We start from the raw sequence: 21,482 nt of genomic DNA, 5'->3' as shown, positions 1-21,482 counted from the left end.
ACAGACGACCTTATTAAGGTCGCCGGAAGACGCTGGATGTGGGTCGCTTCCAACCGGTACATGTGGAGGTCCAAGGGGGAGGCCTATGTTCAGCACTGGAGGTCTTATGGCTGAGATGATCATGATTCTCGTGAAATTACGTAGAGGAGAAAATCCGGATTTACGAAAGCATTTTTGCCCAAGCTGAAAAGGAGACCTTCGCTGACGCTCGGTCTATAAGATCAATACGGGAAAATGTAGCTGATGGTAAAATATTCTTTATTTGTGTTTTTTTTTTTAGTTGTCACACTACACACAGTCTTTTTACTAAGAGAAGACTTTTTGCAATAACAAAAACGGCTGGACCGATCATGTTCGCTATAGTTTTAATTGAAAATATTTATGAAGCTTAAGTATTACCAAAAGAAACATTTTTTTGGATCTATGGTTCAAAAGTTAAAGGTATAGGGGGACACATATTTTTTCTTCCGGAGCGATTATTTCTGAAAATTTAAATTGTATAAAAAAAATCGTTGTTGGAGCCCGTTATTCGTTTTGAAAGACCTATCCAACGATACCCCACACCATTGGGTTAAAGCAAAAAATAAATATTCTGTATGGGACGTACCCTACATTTTTATTTTACCGTTCTGTCGCCATGCATGTTTTATGTATCCATGCCAAATTGCAGCTTTCTAGCACTAACGGTCACGGAGCAAAGCCTCGGACGGACGGACAGACGGACATGGCGAAACTATAAGAGTTCCAAGTAAACTTCAGAACCCTAAAAAGAGGTATGAATGTACTCTAATCAAAGAAAAACAGACTTTGTCAGCTTTAGCGTGTCAAAAGGAAAGCTAAACAAAGAGCTAAAATTTTGGCAAAGCGAGTATTATTATAGAACCAAGTGTAAATCGGGTTTCATTAACATGATGCGGATATGTCGCACCGTAAAAAGAGACAGCCCACACAATATAACATCGTTTCATACATATGAAACATGAAACTGACAGATATGAATCCTCGTCTAAAGGATCGACAACGGAACGGGCATGTGCTGCTTCGAGTATTCCAAGTATCATTCGTCCATGGTATCAATGATATTACTTACAGTGTGTAAATTCAATACGGGCGAATATTTGAACGGTGGTAAGCATAGTAACTGAGAAGTATATTGAGAAAAAAATTGCTTAGAAATACAATGAAAGTAAAGCAACAAACACACGAGTTACAAGATCCGAGACATGACATGCTAACCTTGCTGTTCGCTGCCATAAAAAGTAAAAATACTTTGAAAATCCTTCCTGATATCTTCCACGGGTTGTTTCCGGCTGAAATTCGTGGCCTCGTCCTTATCCTCCCTGTCCTCTCCTTAGGGAAACAGCTGCGCCGTACAATCACGTATGTGCGTAATTTTATTTTGCGAGTTTTCGTCGGTATTTATTAATGAATGGTGGTAGATTATTAACAGTATTTCAACTAATTGAATACAATATGTTTACAAATTAGCTATCCTTTGGGAAGGAAAATAATCGTCGCAATTCTAACTTCTGTATTTTTTTAATAAAATTGGCTTCATAAGATCCTTACAAAACACAGAATCTATGTAGACCTAATGATATTGTGTGTTTAAGTCCTCCTCCGAACGCAGCCCACTGAGCTTAGCCAGACGCTTTTCTGTTCGACAGACCTGACGAATACATCTCTACATAAATATATCTATAACAAATAACTTATTTCTTTCATTCACAAATAAAAAAGTAAAAATATATGAAGAATTGATCTATTCCAATTTTCCCCCCGGGATATTTAGGAAAATACGTGGCCACATCTTTATCCTCCGCTGTCCTATCCTTTGGGAAACAACTGCGCCGTACAATCACGTATGTGCGTAATTTTATTTTGCGTGTTTTCGCCGGTATTTATTAATGAATAGTGGTAGATTTTTAACAGTATCACAACTGATTGGATACCAACATACCTGTATACGAATTAGTTATTCTTTTGGGAAGAAAAGAAAATCGTCGCATTTCTGACTTTTTTATTGCTTTCATTGAATTCCTTACAAAAAACAGAATCGATTTAGACCATTAACAAATAAATTGTCACCTAACCAACTAGTTTGGCACCGACCTTCCCCATTTCAGATCTTCCTTTATCATCTCCCAATTTATCTCATGGGATGTTTTGGGCTGTAAATTATGTCACATCTGTGTCTAGTATTCACCATACATCGACAAATTTATTAGCCTGATGCTTCTGCCTAGCAAATTATTTTTAACTTCGATTCACACATAAAAATTAAAAATTTGTGAAGTATTTCAGATTCTGATTTTCTCCTCGGGATATTTAAGGAAATTCGTGACCTCGTATTTATCCTCCCTGTCCTACCCTTTGGGAAACAGCTGCACTGTACAATCACGTGTGTACCTAATTTTATTTTGTGAGTTTTCGCCGGTATTTATTTAATTTATTTCATTTATTCACTTAAATACAATGCAAGTTTACAGTATGTCATCACACCAAAGCACTTACACGCTAAATTATTAATTATACATAAAGAGAAAATATGTCAGTGAGAGAAATAGTCAAATAAGAAATTACAATTGTTTATCGTTCACAAAAAATAATAATAATACTAAATAAAGATAAATAAAAAAATACTAATAAAACAAATCATGATTCATTCAAATTATTTAGGAACTGTTTGGCAATACAACATAATTGGGCAAATTTTCCGGCAAACATGTCAGCCTCCTCGTACTGAGTGAGCATTAAGTGCAGTAAAGATATTGCGCGCGCGGTAGGAGCGTGTCGAGCGGGGCACGTGCGAGCGGACACGCGCTGCAACAGGCCCGGTCGGCGGCGCGGCGCCAGCGCCACCGCCACGCAGTTCATATCCTGAGGGGCCCTCACCGGAACCACCAATCTGATCCTCTCTAGCACAGCTGGGCAGTCCACTCTGTGGTGTACGACAGAAAGATAGTGGACTAACAACAACAACTTCCTCCTCATCCGAAGCGTGCCTAGCCCAACCATCCCGGAGACAAACAATGAAGGAAGGGAATTTAATTAACATTAAATATAATTAAAAGATATAATTTTTTTTTTTCAAAGGCACATATACATAATCAATTTTAAAGTTAGTCGCCAAACTGCTTATGCATAAACTGCTAATTATAAGTATTTTTTTATTATTGATTAAAAGCCAATTCTAATACAATTATTTTTACGTTTAGAGAAGAATAGTCTGTTATCTTAAGTGACCCAACATACTTAGTAGGTACGCCTTTTTCGACTGGTGACAGAAAGTGACATAAGTATTTCGATTTATAATGTCCCTGTGACTCTATATATGAGTCCATCGATATATCTGCAAGCTAATGTTTATTACAAGTGTTTTTGAAGCATGACTCAAAAAGAACTCGAGTCCTGCAATGAAGATTACGTTTACCGTGTCTTATACCACGTCGGTGGTTAAACAGCGTACAACACATACCACGCCTGCCCATCAAAGACCTGTAACTCCATTTTTGGAGAATTCTATTCAGAAGTCCCACGAAAAAATCTCGGATAGATGTACATTCCATAAACGGAGCGATTGTTAAATGCAATTTCTCTAAAACCACGTAGTGTAACTATTCGTTCCAGGGTAAGAGGATTAAATAGTTTATAATTAAGAGGGAAGTAAGTATACCACGTGATATTCCATACAAAAAAAAACGTTTTTCCACTTCCAAATATTTTCCATGCTCCATGATTGTTTAGTATGTTGTTGACACAATGAAAAACTAGGTTTATAGGTTTTATTTTATTTAAAAAAGCGAAATCTATGTAAACCTTGAATATATTATGCTGAAGCGATTGGCATCAAAATCAAAGTGATTTTTTAAGATTTACTTTGTGGAAAACGTTTTTTTTTTTTAATACTACGTCGGTGGCAAACAAGCATACGGCCCGCCTGATGGTAAGCAGTCTCCGTAGCCTATGTACGCCTGCAACTCCAGAGGAGTTACATGCGCGTTGCCGACCCCAAACCCGCCCCCCCCTCGTTTAGCTCTGGCAACCTTACTCACCGGCAGGAACACAACACTATGAGTAGGGTCTAGTGTTATTTGGCTGCTGTTTTCTGTAAGGTGGAGGTACTTCTCCGGTTGGGCTCTGCTCTAGATCTGGAATGACATCCACTGGCTGTGCCCTACCACACAAAGCGAGATGACATTCACAATGCCCATACCTCTCTTATGGACGTAGTTTAAGGACGTACCCGGGTCCGGAAACGTTTTCTCCCGAAATGGAATTTAACGAAAAAGTAACGTTATTTCGCTAGGAACGCAAAACTATTCCCCTCTTAAGTGAAGCCATATAATAATAATGTTGATTTACTGCATCTAGAACAGCGACTGTGATGCGCGCGTGCTCGATGAAATTTATCCACAGAGGCTTCAGCATTAATATTATATTCGTAGCCCTACAGCTTACAACAGTACGGCCACTTAGGTTAAGTACCGCTACAACATCATCACTAACTCACATGTGGTTTCTTGTGATATTAAAAAACTAATTTTGCCAAGAAACTCTTCAAAAGTAGGAAAGTAGGCTGAGACAGGTAAATATGTATTAATATTATCCTAATAATAACGATATACAGCAGAGCCTCTTTAATCCGTACCCACGCTAATACGAACACCTCTATAATCCGAACGACCCCCCTCTCCACCCGCGCAACCGCCATTTCGCTCAGGACTCAGGTTCTGACTTGCAGTGCCACGAAGTGCGTTTTAGGTGTTACACGTATTGTTTTATCGTCCGCAACGCGTCCGTTAGGCATTTTGTTATCGAATTAAAGCACCATACCGGAATTCTTCAAAAATACTGAGTGATTATTTTGTAGAATTGTTTGTAACTTACTTAAATATACGAAAATTGTCAAATATGCGTGTTTTATTCTGAAAAATTTCTATGAAAATTTCTGCATACTATAATCCAAACGCTACGTGAGTCCGAACAGGGTATACATTTTGGGTGTTCGGATTAAAGAGGCCCTGCTGTAGTACCTAATACAATTGTCACTAATATAAGATTTTTAATAACTTCTCATATGATGTCATATCGATCATATCGATGTCAAAAATATAAGAAAATCATGATAGAAATTCTTATATTTTTGATATCAATGCAAATTTATTATGTAATTGTCTTTCATGAAATAAATCATCTAATCTAATCATAAAACAACAGCGATTAGAACAGTAAAAAAATCTGCTAAAAAAGTTTTCGTCGGGAGTTATAAAAGTTCATGGCTTGGCATAAGTGCCAGTGTCCTATAAAGTCGAACTAAGCTAAGCTTTACGTGGCATTTGCAATGACAAAGTGTGACATTATCATAATTTCAAATTTCTATAAAAATCTAAATTAAACAAGATTCAAATGAAATTCTAAGGAGATTTTATGCCAACAAGGACAAGAGATTTCGGCGTAAGAAATCACAAGTGAATATTCTGCAAACACTACTAAGCTGTGTCCCTTAATGCCCTCAGTATAGAATTTAAAGATCGCGTCATATTTTCCGGACGTTTACCATCAAAGTGAACCATTGATATTATAATGGAGCCAGCTAATAGAAGAAGATAATCTTTGCCCTGACAATGCTATATAGATAATGGGGAGTCATCAAATAAGTGTGCGAGAGGGACATCGCTATTTACGTGCATAAGGCTTTCTCGCTCGTACACTAAGGATCTTGCCAAAGTGGATAGCGATATCATTAACGTTGACGATGTTAATGATATTTTTTAACTATAGATAGGTTATACTTATTACTCATAAATACGGAGTACAAAAAATACTTCCATATTTAATTCTATACCTACGAAGAAATCTGTTATTTGTGATTAATTTTCACATCCCATTCAAAATTCAAAAATTAATTCTGCAAGTAGGGGTCAAGGGCTCTTTTACAAGTAAATACAACATTTATAGTAACATTTTTCTTTAATCTTTAATCTTTAGAAGCATTTATTTCGTCTCAATAGTAGCTATTTCAAGCTAAACATCGCTCTCATCATATAGTGACATGAAAAATACATAACAACATTTATAAATTCAACAGGCAATACCTGGGTAAACATTACATTATAATAATCTTAAAATAAATAATTACTACAATACAACAGAGACCTATAGTCTCTGTAGTTATAAGTACATTAAATATGGAGATGTAAAAGATCCCCAATGTCAGAGTACTCTCATTCATCTTTGTCATATTCGTTGTTAAACATGAGCTTGTCTCTTTCTCTTTCGGTGTGTGTCTCGTTAGCACGTAAACATTTGCTTGCCGAGGCGCGACTAAAGGCAACCTATACAATTTGTACAAGGTATACGCTTCAATTTTGGAACGCCTATAACCTATCTTGAGTTACAATATCATCGGACGATTTATGAACGAAAATAAATTGGAACAAGGGAAAATGGTTTTGAGAAATGACCCGTATCATATCTTGAAAGCGTTTTCCTTTCTCTTCCAATGGAGATGTTGATGGAGAACGCTGTTGGCGCTAAATAAAATAGTGTCTCTGTGAGCTGTAGACCTTGCGAGCTTAAATAAGTCGAATATTATAAAAAAAAAAAAAAAAAAAACTGGACCGCCTAAAAATAATAAAGCAGACTTTACAATACATTACAATACAAATCCTCTTTATTGCACAACCTCAAAATAACATTTACAGAGAGACATATATCATGAAGACAGAGGTGACCACAGGCGATCTTATCGCTAAAGAGCAATCTCTACCAGATAATCTTTAGGTAGTGGAGAAATGATAATATAAATAAATAATAATAATAATAAATATTATAGGACATTATTACACAAATTGACTAAGTCCCACAGTAAGCTCAATAAGGCTTGTGTTGAGGGTACTTAGACAACGATATATATAATATATAAATATTTATAAATACTTAAATACATAGAAAACACCCATGACTCAGGAACAAATATCCATGCTCATCACACGAATACATGCCCTTACCAGGATTTGAACCCGGGACCATCAGCTTCGTAGGCAGGGTCACTACCCACTAGGCCAAACCGGTCGTCATAATATTAATTTAACTATTTAGGAGGTGCAAAAAACTAAGAGTTGGTAGTTTTATTTGTGGATGTGTTACGGGTAATGTTAGAAGTTTAACTCAAGTCTACCCTGGTATAACTATTATCAAAGATAATTTGAAATAAAGGTGGATTGTCAAAAAAGAAATTTATAGCCACAGTAAATTTACTGCCATCTTTAGACACATGATTAAAACTTTAAGAACACTATTTGACTTTGATCCTAATTTTTTCACCGATATGTGTTACATTTGTTTAATATAAAAAAGTGGCACCATCTCACCGGGCATAACCCAAAGGATATGGCGCCATCGCTCAAAAAGATGCCGCTATACCTTTGTCTTTTGATCCATTAAATGGCGCCACTTTTTGATATTTAACAAATTTAACTCATATCAGTGAAAGGATAACGATCATTAACAAAAAATAAAACCGACTTCAAATATTACCAAAAGCGCCATACATGTAGCTATAACATTTGAAGAGTTCCCTCGATTTCTCCAAGATCGTGGTGCCAACGGGACCATCTCGGGGTTATACCCGTTCGATTAAAAAAATATTTGAAAATCGGTTCACGATTCTCGGAGATATCGAGTAACATACATACAAAAAAAAAAAAAAAAAAAAACAGTCGAATTGAGAACCGCCTCCTTTTTTGAAGTCGGTTAAAAATTAAATGGCGTTCTTAAAATTTAATTTTAATCATGTGTCGAAACGAAAGATGGCAGTAAAACGGTGGCTGCAAATTTTTCTTTGACAATCCACCTCTATTTCAAATTCACTTTGCTAGTATTACCCAGATTTCCTTTTGGATAAAATCGGAAAATATAAACAATATTAATCTGTATTCGGCGTTTCCTCGTCCACACCACTGGCTACCCAACACTGGCTGGGTAACTTGGTTGTGGCATATTCACTTTGGACATTACCCTGCCAGTGGGTAGACCTAAATATAAGAATTCCATTTTATGTTTCGGAAACTTTCAATGCCCATACAAAAATATAAGAAGTTTCCGGAACTTTCCGATGTGGAAATTTCCGGAAAGTTTCTTTCGGCACATCAGTACTCCCGTTGATTTCGAAGTTGGTGTCATACGAAGTATAAGTTGCTTAGTAAAACACTATTTACATAGCAGAATATTGCGAGAAGTTAAAAAAACATAGGTATATCAAGCTACAAAATAAATAAAGAATGTAAAAGCACATATGATATTATATTCACACCGATATCATACAAAGATAAAAAAACAAACCTTTTCTCAACTAGGTAGAAATACTCATAGAAATAACTTATTCACAGTAGTGTAGATACATTTGCGTACGTTCCCCTGTCACCGTATGAATAACATACGTGTTTGTCATACATATGGAAGTTATGTCTTCTGTGAAATCGGATATCTGAAGTAGAAATTGTGGTGTTTGCAGCGTAGTGTTTAGGTATTGGCAGTATAGTTGAGGTGAAGGGTGCTTAGCTAACACACTTCAAGCTATACTATTCATGCTGTGACTTTTTTCAAATTTAGCAATAATCGCATGTTCTTTATTTACTATCTGTTCACGCGAAACGGAACGGTTAACATGATTACCGGACGAGTAGAGCTACGTCACGGACCAAGTGTCAAAATAAGTCCACATCATCGTATATCTGTCAATACCTACTCATATCTCTACAGAGACATGTCAGTCGCTTCGTATCTCTACAACGGAACTTTGCGTGTCATACACATTTTGTATTTTTTTATAATTTTAATTAATTAATTTTAATCTACAAATTTAATGTTGCTTGAAATGATATTGAAAACTATCAAGATTATTCTTGACTGCATTGAAATGCGCGTCGCGTTGCCGGCGCTCGCGTACCGAGATACCAAAACCGACCAATTGCGATTCGGACTCGCGCACGAAGGATTCCGTACAATTACGCAAAAAAAAACGCCAAAAACATTTAATTACATTTGTTGTATGGGAGCCGCACTTAAATATTTATTTTATTCTGTTTTTAGGATTTGTTGTTATAACGGAATCTATCACGGTTCATGATATACAGCCTGCTGACAGACAGAGGCAGACAGATGAACAGTGGAGTCTTAAGTAATAGGGTCCCGTTTTTGTACCCTGGAATCCTAAAAAGCGACACATCATGTTTATGGCTATATGCCGTTCCTTTTCCTTTTGAGCCTCTCACTTCCTGTAGATATGTAGTTTCATAAATATTCAAGCTGTTTCAACCGCACCCCGTTACAACCGTACCCACCCTATAGGTATAACACATGTAATAGTGATCGTGAAATGTCAATATCGGTTAATAGAGATATCTATTCAGTTCAATGGTCCGAGAAATGAACGCAAATCCGTACAGGTTAATGTTGATAATCTACATCGCAATTTGAACTTTAATTGTTAGCTGTAAGGTTGAAATTCTAGTTATTCAAACTGTTAATATTAATTATTTGAAATTCGAATACAAAGTAAATTTGCAGCGATGCTTTGTTAGTGACATTTTATATCATTTTCATTAGAAACTGATTTCGTTAAAACTTTGAATGACATTCAAACTACTAAAACACACCCTAGAACCTAAATGGTCGCGTACTGTGCGGTTTAAGAGGAATTTCCTCCCGCGAACGCTTCGACTGTGGAATGAGCTTCCTGCCGAGGTTTTCCTGAGGGGCTACAGTATGGGGTTCTTCAAAAAAGGAGTGTACAGGTTTTTAAAGGGTCGGCAACGCGCATGTAATGCCTCTGGTGTTGCGGGCGTCCATAGGCTACGGTGACTGCTTACCATCAGGCGGGCCGTATGCTTGTTTGCCACCATCGTGGTATTAACTACTATTAACATTACTAGTTTAAAAAAAATGTAATCTTAGCAATGGAGCGCAGCATACAGGAGTTCACAGAACCGATCGGGTTAGGAACACAGAACTCCGCTCCAGAACTGGTATCGTTAGATGTGGGTGTTAAGACCGCTAAGCTCAAGTGCCCAATCCGGGACACGTCTGCCGTATGCACCCGGATCGGTGGGCCAAATTGGCTACCGAATGGACACCGCAGATTACCCGGGGCAGAGAGAAGAGATATATAATGAACATAATTTAATTTAAAAAAATTAATTTAGCAAATAATTCACATGGAAACTTTTGTAACTTTCAATAATTCGGTAGTTAACCATACTCTTATCAAGTCGTATTTCTTTACATTGTTTAAACAATAAATGCATATTAAAATCTAATTTACTCGTCGACATTTTAATCCGCAAGGGCTGCATGTTATTAAAACTTCAGCCATCTTAATTACATGTCATAACACGGCTGTTACACTGATGATAAAGTAACAAGCTTTTTAAACTCTTGTTTATGTTTTGACATAGATCTCTGCTCACTGGATGGAGTAAGGCTAAAGAAGTCCCGGGCCCTCTGATTACTAGTTCGCCGAACGATATCGGCCTGTCAGTTATTCGCAAAAGCTGACAATCTCGAATAACTGCTTAAACTTGTCTACTTTATATATTTTAAATTTGTTGCGCAAATTAAAAAAAAAATTACAAATGGCACTTAATGTCAAAAGGTAAGAACTACCAGTCTACCATTTTGGTTAAACAAAGACAAAATGACATAACTATATAAGTGTGAATGAGTTAAAATTTTGAGTCCAAGTAAGCAATTCAATTCAATTTAATTTATTTAACATTACAGCATGTATTATAAAGAAAAAAAAATAACGATGAGCCTTCTGTGATGCAGGCACCTAATATGAAACGACTTAGGGTCACAATTTAAAGGTGTTCCGAAATGCTTACGGAAAAATAATACGTTTGAAGTGGTTAAGTTTTTATCGCAGTTTTCACGTCCATTCGTACCGTAACCGTCATAATATCGTTTTTATTGTCATCAAGGTAGACCATCTTCTGTCGATAATTGTTGCAGCATCATAAAGCTTTAATATAAAATGTTGCAGGAAACTTTCCCGCAACTCTTCCAAGGACTGTAAATCACAAAACAGCACGTCATTGCCCTATCAGACAGATTATTCTGAGTTCTAACTAATGTATTTCAATTGCACTTACATTTAGGCTCTAAATTAAACATATTATCAAGTAACCCAAAATCATTTAGGGAATTTCAGAAGCGACATTGATGTACGCCGTACAACCTAGTTCACGAACATCATTACAAGACAACGCTCTAAGAATATATTTGCACGCCTCTGGGCTCTAAGACCCTGATAAAAGGTCGTTTTAAGTGACAAAGCCTCTTTTAAGGTGACTGCGAATCTTTGTATATGCATCATAATGCGGAATCTAATGAAGGTAGTCTACATGTTGCGGTTAAAGGTACAATGAACAATAAACTTTGTTTGTTTTCGTTATCCGATCTCATAATAAGTTGTTTTAAGTATAAATTGAATTCAAAATGCTGTTTATTACTAAGTATTTTGATTAAGATCGGTAAGAGCATAAAATGAGGTATATGTCAACCTCACAATAGGGATAATAAGTTGTAAGTATACATACAGGAATACGTAATAAGTTGTTTTAACCTTTTAACCGCTTAGAACTTTCATCGATCATGCTCGTGTCGCCGCCGGTACGACGTTACACGGAGTTGTGTCTTATTTATCAAATTGCGGCGAAATGAGCTGGATATTATGTCTTCTATATCAGACTACGGCGGTTAAAAGGTTATTAAAGTATGTATAAAGTGAGGTTATCCACTCCAAAATGTTGTTCGTACAACTTGCATTGTTGATACTTACTTAAGATCGGTAAGAGCATAAAATGAGGTATATGCCAATCTCACAACAGGGATAATAAGTTGTAAGTATACATACAGGGATACGTAATAAGTTGTTAAAGGTTAAGTATGTATAAAGTGAGGTTATCCGCTCCAAAATGTTGTTCGTACAACTTACATTGTTGATACTTATTTTGATTAAGATCGATAAGAGCTTAAAATGAGGTATGTGCCGATCTCGCAACAGGGATACTAAGTTGTTTTAAGTATACATTGAGGTTATCCGTTAAAAATGTTGTTAATACATTCTTGATAGGTACTTTGAGATCGATGACATGGAATATCGATATATGATATTAAATATCGATACGGGAAAAAGTGCCAAAAATATGTATACACGACCTTATTGCCTATTTATTAAGGCAGTGTGTACATATTTTTGTCACTTTGTCCGTATCGATAGTTAATAACTTGACTGTACGATTGTCATCTAAGCTAGCTTCAACCGTCGACCGCCCGTTCGTTGAACGTCGCAAACAATCAGTCTCAGTTAACGCGTGTGTACCTGTTGAAGCTGCTCTTTATGGAGCGAAATATGTCGAGCAGTTTATACTTCAGAAATCGGATCTGTTTAATAGAGCTAGACCAAGCTAATTCGGCAGCTGTTTAGATAGCCTAAACGGTGCAAGTGTTACTTTAAACATCAAAAAATAACATCTAAGCTATCAAAATCGCTGCCAACTTAGCTTGGTCTCTCTATGTCTGACTCACTTGGAAGTTTTGTTATTAAAAGTTGTATTACGCGTATTTTGATACTGTTATGAAATACGGCCTCCACCTGTGGGGTACCACAAAGTAATATTAAAAGTATATAAAAAGTAATCAAAAACTAATTACGTATTGTTTATGGAGGAACCGAGTTCTTAACGATTTAACGATATCGTAAGCTGACGAAATATCGTTAATTACGCTGCTAAGAGCCCTTAACGAGTTCTTGAGTTATCAGCTTTGATGGAAATTGTTGTGACGGTTTGGGAACCTGAGGACGCTTAAGAAATAAGATTAAATAAAATTAAGTTTTTGTTCCAAGATTTTATTGCTGACTGTACTGTTCTTTAAGACAATACTCATAGAGACAATTCTAATAAACCGAAATACTATTAGGTACGTTGCGTTGTTTTATCACAGAGTTTCTATGGCCACCTCCTGTATCCATCATCTGATCAGCTCGATGGTACCAATATTATATTACATACATTATGTGAAGTTACAACTCAATCTAATTAAATAATGGCAAGTGGGTCTAATTAAACTTGAAAAATTTGACGCGAACATACATACATATAGGTTTGTACCTATGTATTATAATATAAGTAAGTAAGTAAATATTCTTTATTGTGCACCAGTTAAAAATAGACAGGAAATGAAAAACACTAAAATGTTAGGTAACAACAGGGGCGGTCTTATCGCTAAGAAGCGATCTCTTCCAGACAACCTTTAGGTAGCAGGAAACTATGAACTTACAACATTCAACGGGTAGTGCCGATATACATATAATACACCCCCGGTATACATTTTGAAGTAGAATAAAAGCTTTGAAAATCATCCTCCAAACGCGTGTGGGGATTTTTTTTTTTTGTATTTAAACTGTCGTGTGTTACTAAAATTAAGCTAATTTTACGGAATAACTCGCACGTATTTTTAGTCATTCACACAACATGTTTTGAAGAGCCTAGGTCTCCATTTTTAAGTACACACAATGCATGAGTAGCTTTTACAATAGCTGGGTTTAAATTCTTTTCGTTGTTTTGTTTTGCACCACTCTGTCACGCTTGTAGTTCTATATTTTATGAAGAAAAAAAGACGAGTGCATTGCATGTCTTTTTAGCTGTAAATTATAAATAAATAAAATAAAAGGCTTTTATTTCAGGCAGTCAGTACCCATAGTGCATACAAAATTATTATTACTAAATTAAATATAAATTGACACTGTAAAGGGCTGCCACTTATGTTAAAATTAAATTAAAATTTAGTATAAAATTAAAATTGATCCATGTGAACAGAAATCCAGCGCTTAAATACCGGACTCCTTATATCATCAGAGACAACCTCAAGTTAATACATTTGCCATAAGAATAATTAAAAACTTAATTTCATCTCATACACAAAGCTGTAGCTTTTTCACTCTGCCACTCCTTTTTTGCTTCCCGTCACATTTTTTGGGGCCAAAAAAACAAGACAATGAAAATATTTGACCCAGCTATGAGCTACGGCGGCGAGCTAAATTAGCTTGGTAATTTTATTTCAAATTGAATTGTAATTCTTTTTTTGCCGATTTCCGAAAAAATTTTACTCTGCATTTTTTTATAACCTAACAAATTTTGGGTTATTTCTACTCAGAATCACGAGCATTCCTCATAGGGGAAAGAAACGTGTCACCAGATTTTCACTTAAACTTAATTTACTTTCAAAATTAATATTTGATATCAAATAATCCAAGTATATTGACAACTTACTGAAAGGAACTTCAAGCATCCAAATGAAGAAAAACGATATATATTTAACACTGTCGACGGCGACGGCACGTTTCCCCTTCATTTCCGGTGGAGACCGGATATGCTCTTTTTAGTTATTTCCATCGGTACCTATTCGCCCCGTTTTACCCTTTCGACCCCATTAGTGAGCGTTAAAATTGGTGCTTTTGTGACTTTATAGTTTGGTAATGGATTAAACTACGTTGAAGCGAGAAAGGAAGCGGTTTTTAAACTACGTTGAAGCGAGAAAGGAGGCGGTTTTTACGAAGTTGGGAGCACTGAGTTTGAATTCCGGAAAGGGAATTTTCCTACTTGTGCGTTATCCCGAATTTGGACTTGTGCACAAATAACGCGCGATTTATTCCGACAATTTTTTTTCCGATAAACAATTGAACTTTGCTTTGAAATAAATGGATTATTCATTCATACAATGTCCATTCTGACATTGAACTCCCCATTCCATAAATAACGATACTTTTACCTAAAAAGATATAGTCATGTTTTAAAAAGAACTCGTATATTTTACTTTCTTAGTATTCGAAATGAAAAGTAAACACTAGGTACCTACCTAGGTATCAGTTCAGTCTCGGACTATTGGCGCTCTCATTGTGTCCAGCGCCCTACTACCTCGGCAGAGATGAGTGCCTTTCATCCCTTGGTTAACAGTCTACTACTGGAGAGCTAATAACTTTCAGTAATATGAGATGTGTCACTCAAATGGACGGTTTTTTTAAATCAAAAATGTATTTACCACTTCCGTGACGAAGTATATTGTGACATTTCGCCTTTTTATACTAATTGACTCCTATCCTTTAACCACTGTATCATACTGAGTAGGTACTTAAGGAAAGCAAATGTACGATTTACGAAAAAATATTTCTCACTCACTTTCCAGGAATACTAACAATATTTTAGGCGATCAACCCCAGTTTCCTTTACATTTTCTTAGAAAAATCCCTTGTGTAAATGATATCTTTCTCGCGATAATGATTGAGATTTACTATTTTTTTTTGTTACAGAAACGCGTGTGGGGATTTTTTTTTTTTGTATTTAAACTGTCGTGTGTTACTAAAATTAAGCTAATTTTACGGAATAACTCGCACGTATTTTTAGTCATTCACACAACATGTTTTGAAGAGCCTAGGTCTCCATTTTTAAGTACACACAATGCATGAGTAGCTTTTACAATAGCTGGGTTTAAATTCTTTTCGTTGTTTTGTTTTGCACCACTCTGTCACGCTTGTAGTTCTATATTTTATGAAGAAAAAAAGACGAGTGCATTGCATGTCTTTTTAGCTGTAAATTATAAATAAATAAAATAAAAGGCTTTTATTTCAGGCAGTCAGTACCCATAGTGCATACAAAATTATTATTACTAAATTAAATATAAATTGACACTGTAAAGGGCTGCCACTTATGTTAAAATTAAATTAAAATTTAGTATAAAATTAAAATTGATCCATGTGAACAGAAATCCAGCGCTTAAATACCGGACTCCTTATATCATCAGAGACAACCTCAAGTTAATACATTTGCCATAAGAATAATTAAAAACTTAATTTCATCTCATACACAAAGCTGTAGCTTTTTCACTCTGCCACTCCTTTTTTGCTTCCCGTCACATTTTTTGGGGCCAAAAAAACAAGACAATGAAAATATTTGACCCAGCTATGAGCTACGGCGGCGAGCTAAATTAGCTTGGTAATTTTATTTCAAATTGAATTGTAATTCTTTTTTTGCCGATTTCCGAAAAAATTTTACTCTGCATTTTTTTATAACCTAACAAATTTTGGGTTATTTCTACTCAGAATCACGAGCATTCCTCATAGGGGAAAGAAACGTGTCACCAGATTTTCACTTAAACTTAATTTACTTTCAAAATTAATATTTGATATCAAATAATCCAAGTATATTGACAACTTACTGAAAGGAACTTCAAGCATCCAAATGAAGAAAAACGATATATATTTAACACTGTCGACGGCGACGGCACGTTTCCCCTTCATTTCCGGTGGAGACCGGATATGCTCTTTTTAGTTATTTCCATCGGTACCTATTCGCCCCGTTTTACCCTTTCGACCCCATTAGTGAGCGTTAAAATTGGTGCTTTTGTGACTTTATAGTTTGGTAATGGATTAAACTACGTTGAAGCGAGAAAGGAAGCGGTTTTTAAACTACGTTGAAGCGAGAAAGGAGGCGGTTTTTACGAAGTTGGGAGCACTGAGTTTGAATTCCGGAAAGGGAATTTTCCTACTTGTGCGTTATCCCGAATTTGGACTTGTGCACAAATAACGCGCGATTTATTCCGACAATTTTTTTTCCGATAAACAATTGAACTTTGCTTTGAAATAAATGGATTATTCATTCATACAATGTCCATTCTGACATTGAACTCCCCATTCCATAAATAACGATACTTTTACCTAAAAAGATATAGTCATGTTTTAAAAAGAACTCGTATATTTTACTTTCTTAGTATTCGAAATGAAAAGTAAACACTAGGTACCTACCTAGGTATCAGTTCAGTCTCGGACTATTGGCGCTCTCATTGTGTCCAGCGCCCTACTACCTCGGCAGAGATGAGTGCCTTTCATCCCTTGGTTAACAGTCTACTACTGGAGAGCTAATAACTTTCAGTAATATGAGATGTGTCACTCAAATGGACGGTTTTTTTAAATCAAAAATGTATTTACCACTTCCGTGACGAAGTATATTGTGACATTTCGCCTTTTTATACTAATTGACTCCTATCCTTTAACCACTGTATCATACTGAGTAGGTACTTAAGGAAAGCAAATGTACGATTTACGAAAAAATATTTCTCACTCACTTTCCAGGAATACTAACAATATTTTAGGCGATCAACCCCAGTTTCCTTTACATTTTCTTAGAAAAATCCCTTGTGTAAATGATATCTTTCTCGCGATAATGATTGAGATTTACTATTTTTTTTTGTTACAGATTCGTGCTCTGCGTATCGTGGTAAGTAAATTTAATAGGTAGTAAATAGCTGCCACGTAATGGATATACACTTTGACTCTGCACATCAATTTAAAACGATCTTTCATTTTTCCATATAAAATAATTCAGCAAGCAATGTAATCACTACTTAGTTTTAACTCAAAACGTCGCATTAATGACGCGACGTCACATTCTGTCACAAGTCATCACGATGTACTAAATTACATTGTCACTCAAAAAAAAAAATCAAAAATTAATTATCCTGTTGTGGTGAAGAGTAAAGAATTGTTTTTTTCATAATCGTTGCATACCACTAAAACCTACGTCTCGTTTCATTTTGTGATTATATCAAATATACACGAAATATAACTAAGCTACGAAGAACAACATAAAAATACGCATATATAAGACGGTCATACAGCCCATACTCATGTACGGATGCGAGACTTGGACACTAACACTTAAAGAAGAAAACAAACTCCTGGTGACAGAAAGGAGAATACTTCGAAAGATCCTGGGCCCGGTGAGCAGAGAGGATGGCAGCCTTAGACTCCGCAAAAACGTCGAGATTTAAGATCTTGTGGCTACACCCAATATTGTCGGTGAAACAAAAGCTTACCGTCTCCGCTGGCTTGGCCACGTTTTGAGAATGGAGGAGGATCGCGGCGCTAAAAGGGCATACCTGGGACGCCCGGTAGGGCGGAGGCCTATCGGACGTCCCAGATATCGCTGGGGCGATGCTGTTGAAGCGGACTTGCGCGATCTCCAGGCCGATAACTGGCGGGAGATGGCACAGGATCGAGACAACTGGCGTGTACTCGTGTCGATGGCCAAGACTCATTTTGGGTCGCTATGCCATTAAGTAGTAGTAGTAGTAGTACGAAGAAAAATGCTCAATGCCTATTGAATTAGGATATAAACTCTTAGGTAAATAAACTTTTATAAAAAATTTAATAGGTACTTATGTTTCAGTACGAAAAAAGTATGTTTATTCTCCCAATCAATTATAAGACGATATCGACTTTCTCTCGACTTTCTGCCGCGGCATTTTGAGAAAAGAATATTTGCTAGTAAACTTTTCAGACATAGGAAATTTATTGAAAAACTTGTGCGTATTTTGTGAATAAAATCCAAGAATAAGTATTACGTTTTTTAGTAGGTTCGAGGGGTAGCTGTTAGTATGAATAAAGATTTATTGCTGACAATTATTTTCTTTTCACAGGCAACTAATATTCATTGCGAAAATTGTAACAACCCCAAACACAATTAGATTGCGTTGTGTTATCACAGAGTTCCAAGAGTCTCCATCATCAGATCAGCTCGATGGTACCATAATATTGCATTGTCACCCAGCTTACATATGTACGATAATTATCAGTCATTGGAAACCGGGAGGTCAAAATAGACCACTCTGTCATGCTTGTATTTCCGTCTTCTATCTGATAAATTAAAAAAGTCGAGTGCTATCGCAAATATTTCTGGCTGTAGACTATATTTTTAATTAGAAAAAATGAAAATATATCTCACCCCATACAAAAAGCTCCACTCCGTTAATTTGTTTTTGGGACAAAAAATAAGACAACGATAATAATTCTGACCCATTGTATGTATAATTGTATAGCTTGGGTTGGTTTCTGATGTATAAGTCCATTGCAAGTCAAAACTTGTAATAAACATTGATCGTCATTCTAAACCCCCTGTACAAATAACAGATTTTTTAAGTTCAGCTTATCTTAACATTAGACTAAGGCGGCCGGTACACTTGTAAGTTTTACTTACGTAAGTAGGGACACAGCTATACTATAGAGTGAGAGATGAATATCATTATCTCATTCTAACAAATAGCTTTGTCCTTACTTACGTAAGTAAAACTTACAAGTGTATCTCAAGCCTAACGTTTACACTCACGTACACGGGTTCAGAGCCCCTAGTGCACATTTATTCGATAGCGTGACGTGACGTACGCGTTTGCGTTAAGTCTCATTTTGTATGGGATTTAGAAACAGCGCGCCAAGTGGGACATTTTGGAAACTGAAAATCCCATACAAAATGAGACTTAACGCAAACGCGTACGTCACCTTTCGCTATCGACAAAATTTACACTAGGGGTACACATAATCCCTACTAAAATTAAAAATTCGAAAGTATCTCTCTGTCCTCTTCTTAGCTACCTCGTGCTATTCACATTTTTATTTCATCTTCCTCAATTTATTTACAACATTTTAGACAATTAGGCGTCATCCATTAATTACGTGATACAAAATTTCGTTTTTTGGACCCCCATGTAACGCTTTATCCTATCTCTTTAACATGTACTGTCACATGATGATGAATAAAAACTACCTCGGCTCCTTCCCCGGACCTTTAACTACGTTCAACGATTTAAGCATGAAGGTAACAGACTGACAGAGCTATCTTTGCATTTATAAATAGGAATTATACCTATTTCTATTCCATTTTGCTCAATTATTTTACAGCCTTTTTAGACAATTATAAATTAGTCATTCAAAGTTTGAGATAAATAGCGGGAATTCTGTGCGCTGGAAAAGTCTTAACAATGTACTCTATTGGGACCGATTTCACCGAAGTTTTAAGAAAAGCTCCAACTTTTTCCTCTAATAAAAACCTAAAGCTAGCTCTGAGTCAACTTGGAACTTTATTCAACGTATTTAGTTACTTCATTGAAAAGTTAGGGCACTTCGCTAATGGTTGGAATTATTGAGTATGATATGAACCTCATTTCCAAAGAAAGGAATGTTCGTATTATTTCCCATTATGTTATACCCTTCGCGAGAGTTTTTCGGTAGGTACTTACATACCTACCAAAAAACTCTTTCGCAAAGAGTAGGTAGCGAGAGGCAGGTAAGTATTTTACAGTACGAGTATATTGGGGTCACAGGTCGATAATTATACTGTAGACTGCAGACTTCGCGTTAAGCTTAGAACGTGAAAAATACTTCATTGAGTCGCTATCACAGACTCACAATGGTCTTAAGCGCCATAGACGCTCTTCTTCTTCCTCCTGCCGTTATCCCACGTTATGTGGGGTCGGCACAACATGTTCTTCTCTTCCATTCTCCTCTATCTTTCGTCACCTCAGCACTCACTCCTTTCTTTCTCATATCCTCTTTCACACAATCCATCCATCGTTTTTTGGGTCTATCATCCGGTCTCCGTCCATTAACATTCATTCCTAACATTCTTTTTTCTTTATAGACGCTATTGGGGCTTAAGACCTTAATGCCAATTTCCGAAATTTTCCAAAAACTGGATCGACGAAATAAATCTATTTAATCATAGAATCTGGTCACATTTCACGAGAATCAGATACGAATTGCGTAGAGGTAACATCCGGACATATGAAAGCAAAATGCCCGAGTTAAAACTGGAGACCTTCGCTGACGTTTCGGTCAATAACACAAGGGATAACCGAGATGATATGTCTTATTATTTACAAACAGTTTTTAAATTTAAATTTACCTTCGACGATTCGAGGACGGCGTTGTCCCCGTGGTCTCGGAGACCACTGGATAGGTAAATAATTACACATGAGAATTTAACATACAAAATGCTTATGGGCCTTATAGTAGCTATCTCAACCAAACGCGTTAAATCTCAAAAATATACTACCAATTTATTAACCATGTCATAAACTCATAACATAATTACGAGACCAAATAGCTTTTTACAAGCTATTATTTACTTTCACCTGACCGTTGTCTGTTTGTAATCAAATCTTGCAAGTTAAATTTGATCCACTTCCCGGTTTCCGATGAAGCTGAAAATTTGCATACATATGTAAGTCAGGTGACAATACAATATTATGGTACCATAGAGATGATCTGATGATGGAGACAGGAGGTGGCCATAGGAACTCTGTGATAAAACAACGTAACCTATTTGTGTTTGGGGTTTTTAGAATTGTCTCGATGATTATTAGTTACTTGTGGAAAGAAAAGTACAGTCAGCGATAAAACCTTGTACCAAAAATGAAATTTTTGTCAAAAACTTTTTCTACTTCAGCACCTCTATTTGTCGATTAAATTACTGCCTCTATAAGAACTTGATAAGAAGCGCGGCGCGTGGGAGGCGAGGGTCTCTAGGATCATAACAGCAGTGTTATTACTTTTACAAATAACTACAAAACCAATATTTACTTTTATT

General features: G+C 36.2%; 1 protein-coding gene across 1 annotated transcript in view; it reads left to right on the top strand.

The window, feature by feature from the left end:
* The window catches only part of LOC133530982 (sex peptide receptor), a 521,867-nt gene that overhangs the window by 56,633 nt on the left and 443,752 nt on the right, over positions 1 to 21,482 (top strand). The window contains exon 2 of the mRNA XM_061869049.1: positions 17,319 to 17,339. The gene's annotated coding sequence lies outside the window, so the exon portion shown is untranslated. The remainder of the gene's footprint in view (positions 1 to 17,318; positions 17,340 to 21,482) is intronic.

Source organism: Cydia pomonella, chromosome 24 (assembly GCF_033807575.1).
Source record: "Cydia pomonella isolate Wapato2018A chromosome 24, ilCydPomo1, whole genome shotgun sequence".
Classification (NCBI taxonomy): domain Eukaryota; kingdom Metazoa; phylum Arthropoda; class Insecta; order Lepidoptera; family Tortricidae; genus Cydia; species Cydia pomonella.
This window is presented reverse-complemented; position numbering and strand designations above follow the sequence as displayed.